The sequence below is a fragment of the Oratosquilla oratoria genome, chromosome 5 (assembly GCF_046742065.1).
Source record: "Oratosquilla oratoria isolate Oo_2021 chromosome 5, ASM4674206v1, whole genome shotgun sequence".
NCBI lineage: Eukaryota > Metazoa > Arthropoda > Malacostraca > Stomatopoda > Squillidae > Oratosquilla > Oratosquilla oratoria.
In genome coordinates, this window is record NC_134781.1 from 70325048 (window position 1) to 70330047 (window position 5000).

The 5000-nt window shown below is 40.6% G+C and overlaps 1 protein-coding gene across 3 annotated transcripts in view; it reads right to left on the bottom strand.

Annotated features, from left to right (window-relative positions):
- Window positions 1–5000, bottom strand: part of LOC143025536 (neuroligin-4, Y-linked-like) — a 651506-nt gene that overhangs the window by 1618 nt on the left and 644888 nt on the right. The gene's annotated exons all lie outside the window — the stretch shown is intronic.

A 5000-nucleotide genomic window follows, 5' to 3' on the forward strand; every position in this document is an offset into this window, starting at 1 on the left:
CAAAGTATACACTCACCCTTCACCCATAAGAATGATGATATAAAGATAAGTAGACAAATAAATAAATAAATAAATAAATAAATGAATTATAAATGCATTCATATACCAAAAGTCCCTTTAAAAGAGTTGGCTTTGTCAAGGCATTTCCCAATCTTTACCCATATGAATTATAAATAAATAAATAGGCAGATAAGTGATAAATAGAAAAGAAATAAATGAAGAGATAAATAGATAACAAATACAATGTTATTCTGTCGTCACAAGTTTCACTGATTGGAAACCCGGAGCCCTACAGTAGACGGCAACGATCCTGTAGCCCACCTATAGATCTCTCTGGGAAAAAAAGTTTAGAGTCTTGTCTGAGACTATTTCTAGGAAACCCGGAGCCCTACAGTAGACGGCAACGATCGTGTAGCCCTCCTATAGATCTCTCTGAGAAAAACGTTTAGAATCTTGTCTGAGACTATTTCTAGGAGCAGTCGCCGGTTGTCATTTCTAGTTTTGTGTCTATCTATATAGCAAGAGCTTTTTACCCCTTATAAGGGAGGTAGCCAAGCCAAAGGCACGTACCCACTCCCACTCATTCCACTCCCATCCACCACCCCTTTCCCCCTCTCGTCTTAGCTCCTCGTGGATGACGGGTCATCTCTGCATCCCTCCCACTGCCCCGGGCCAGAAGCAATACAGCAAGATACGGTAAATCCACAGCAAGGTCACACCACTTCATCGGCGACCCCTCCCCCCTTCCGTCTCCTCATGCAGACAAATAATTTTGTAACTAAGTGAAAGAAATACAGTTGAAGTTGATACAGAGAGATCTTGGGCTCGGTCCGGGGACCGAATGTCAGGCCCTCGGGGCTGCACCTCCGAATGAGGGATTGACGGGATTTGGAATTAGGCAACAGGGAGCCTATCCTCTCTGATGTCCCTCTTTCCGAACCACCACAAGCAGACATTCCTCATTTGTCTCCTAAACACAGTATATAAGCGAACAGGTAAATAGATAAAGATAATCAATAAATGAATAATTAAAGAGGCAAGGGAGCAAATAAATGAATATACATATATATAAAGAAGTTGGTAGATACAGAAATGGATAAAGTAAACTATTGGTTGAAAATATGAATAAACATTTAACTAGATGAATGATACATAGTTTGATGAATAAATAGATAATTTATTTAGTCATTTGATAAGAAAATGTTAAAATAGATAAATCTGTTGAGGAATAAACACGTATCTAAAAACACGAATAAAAAATTCAACCGAAGAGTAAATTAACAAATAGTTGAACATATAAACAAATAAACAAGAAAATGATCGAACATGCTAACAAAAAGAAAAAAAAGAAAAAAAAAGGACAAATCCTAATTCTGCCCATGGCGTTTTTCAAATTGATTGTGGACTTTATATATTTTGTTCTGGGAAACGCCAGGCAACATCGTGTGCCATATACAGTAAGATGAAAACTCATAAACACTCCCCTTACCAGACGATTCCATTCAGCACAGTCTTCTCCGAAGCTAAATGAAATCGCTTGGAGTAAGAACTAAACTCACCACCAGTGGGAAGTGAGAAACCCCTGGTAGGGCAAGCCCTATCAACAGCGGCAAGCCGCTGTTCATTTTTAGCCCGATGTTTGGGTCGCCTCCCCGCCTGGCCAGGGCTGTCGAGAACCAACGCAAGAAACACGACCATCTGGTTATGAGGTCGACACAGTACCTACTGGGCCATCGGGATTGGTATACGCCAGGACGAAAGACTGTCTTGACAAACGACGTCTGGTCGTTCAAACATGGGGCGATATTATTCAGCTCAGACTGAGCCCCAAAGTAAAGGAGATTGTCAGAGATGGTACAAGAGTAATAAAAGCTAGCCCATACTTAAAAAAAAAAAAAAAAAAAAAAAAGGTGTCAGAGATCTTAAAAGAGCAAAAAGAGTTATCCCCAGACCAAAGGAGATTGTCAGATATGGATGGTACAAAAGAAATAAGAGCTAGCCTCATACTATGAAAAAAATAAATAAATAAAGTGTCAGAGATCTTAAAAGAGTAAAAAAGAGCTATCCCCAGAGTAAAGGAGAGCGTCAGAGATCGCAAAAGAGCAAGAAGAAATAAATAAAGTGTCAGAGATCTTAAAAGAGTATAAAAAGAGCTATCCCCAGAGTAAAGGAGAGCGTCAGATATCGCAAAAGAGCAAGAAGAGCTCTGCATTGTCTTCAAGTAAATGTAAGAGCACAGACGCTCTTGTCAGCTGATTTTTGTCACCAACATCTGCCCCGCTCATTTCCTTCTTAGATTTAGTGGAGCCGTTTCTTCTTTCTTTGGTCTCTGTTGAGGCCATTTCATTCAGTTGAAGGCCAGGGTTGGAAGATCCTCGATTGATGTAGATTTAGTTTAAGTCCGAGTTTGATCACTGACTGAATAAAATCGTCTGACATTCACAGGAAAAAAGTTATTAGGTTGAAGGAGAAAGAGAATATAGGACCTGAGAAAAAATTAAAATATAAATAAAACAAATAAACAAAATAGAATGAAATAAAATAGATAAATAAAATAAGATTAAATAATAACTATGTAAACGCGTTGCGCAGTTTGTGTGTGTGTGTGTGTATGTGTGTGTGTGTGTGTGTGTGTGTACGCGCAAGCTCGTCTCAATTTGGTTGCAAAGGCCTTACACACACACACACACACACACACACACACACACACACACACACACACACACACACACACACACACACACACACACACACACAAACATACAAACACCTCGAGGCGTAGTGGTTAGAGTTCCTGGCTGCCACTACGGCGGTCCGGGCTCGAATCCCGTCTAGAGCTGAAATAATTTCAGCATCGCTGCGCTGCGAGTTGTTACTCAAACTCTCGTGGGCGGGGAGTTGGGCGTGTGTGTGCGTGTAAGGTCACAGGATTACCCATAGATCGGTCATATATGAGCTCAGAGCTCTCGCCCGGGAGGGAAATAGCTGTAGGTCACGAGTCCAACACGTGATCCAAGACCAAGGTGGTGACTATGGTGGAGAAACACACACACATACACACACACACACACACACACACACACACACACACACACACACACACACACACACACACACAGACACACATTACGTCTCGGTGGCGCGTTTGGTAGAGTCCTAGACTGTCAGTATGGAGGTACCGACGGTACCGGTTTCGTATCCTCCCCAGGCCTGAAATTATTTCAGTATCGCTGCGCTTCGAGTTGTTACTCCAACTCTCGTGGGCGGGGAGTTGGGTGTGTGTGTACGTGTAAGGTCATAGCATTACCCATAGATCGGTCATACGAGCTCTGAGCTCTCTTCCGGAAGGGAAATAGCTGTCGATCACGAGTCCAACACGTGATCCAAAGACCAAGGTGAACACACACACACACACACACACACACACACACACACACACACACACACACACACACACACACACACTTCAACGAATGGACGGCTTAGAAGACGTTCTGAAGAAAAGTGAAGTCTGTGGATCCCAACGCAAAGAGAAGTGCCTAGTGTTTTTGCAGGGTGGGGGGGAAATTGCTCGTGGAGTAGTGGGAACGTAGGGAAAGAGGAAAAGGGGAGGGATTACTGAGGGAAATGGAAGGAAATGAGGAGGGAGTAGACTTTGACCAGCCAGACAAGCGGAAGGTAAACAAAAGACTTAGCGAGGATCAAATGTCTAATAAAAATGTAAAGATTAGAAGTATAGAGAGGAGCAATACAGAAGAAAGTGACGAGAATATGTTCCAGGGATTTAAAGAGGGTGGGGGGGACACAACCCCCCCCCCCCCCGACTGATAAGACTAGAGGAGAGAGTTGATAAGGTGATCGAGGACTTGGAGCGTAAGTTAGGTAACGTAGACTCCATTTTTCAAAGAATTGAAAGGTTGGAACAACTAGAGAAGGCTAACAGAAACTTAACTGAAGAAATAGAGGACCTAAAAAGACAGTTAGGAAATGTAAAGGAGGAGAATGAGAAATTGAAGAAGAATAGTAATGAAAACAGAGAGAAACTAGCTACAGAAGCTAAAAATTGGAGAATAACTCAAGAAGGGAATAAGGTTTCATTCACTGACATAGTCAAACAGCAATTGAAAGAACATAATGAAGACTCAGTTATTAAAGTGATGAGACAGAAGGAGAATATAGTAAGAGAATTAGCTGACAAAAAGAAATGTATAATTATATTAGGAATGGAAGAGAAACATAACCCAGATAGAACTGCAAGAATCAAGGAGGAAAATGAAAGAGTAAGCAGTTTATTAAAATTAGTCCAGGAAGATGAACCAGAAATTATAAAGGAAATTGAGGAAAAATTCAGACTCGGAAAATATAGTACAGATAAGACCAGACCAATTAAGATTAAATTCAGGTCACAAACAACAGCAGAGAAAATTCTATCCAAGACAGGGAAACTAGCAACAAATGATCAATATAAAAAGGTATGGATAAAAAGAGAAATGAATAAGGAGGAAAGAGAGGCAGAAAAGCAGAAAAGAATTGAAGCTAAGGCAAAAAACGAGGAAAGAACGGAGTCAGAGAAAGAGAGATTCTATTGGAGAGTAGTGAACATGAAAATAAAGCAGTTCGACATACTAAAGAAAAACATAAGGGAAACAGAGAATACAATGGAAGTGGCAGAAAACTAAGAGTGTCTTACACAAATATAGATGGATTGATAACAGGATTGAATGAACTGAATGATTATTTGAAAGAAAAAGAACCGGACATAATGGGAATTGTAGAAACAAAATTAAAAGGCCCACTACCACCCAACAGTGTAGGACATGATACATACAATTATTGGATTAGAAACAGAGAGAAAAAACAAGGGGGTGGAGTTATGTTCCTGACTAAGAAGGATATAAACGTGAAAGGTGTCATATATGGAAAGAATACAGTAGAGATGATTATGATAGAAGTGGAAGACCGAGATAAGAAGAGCAGAAAATTTGTGATCAATTATGTGC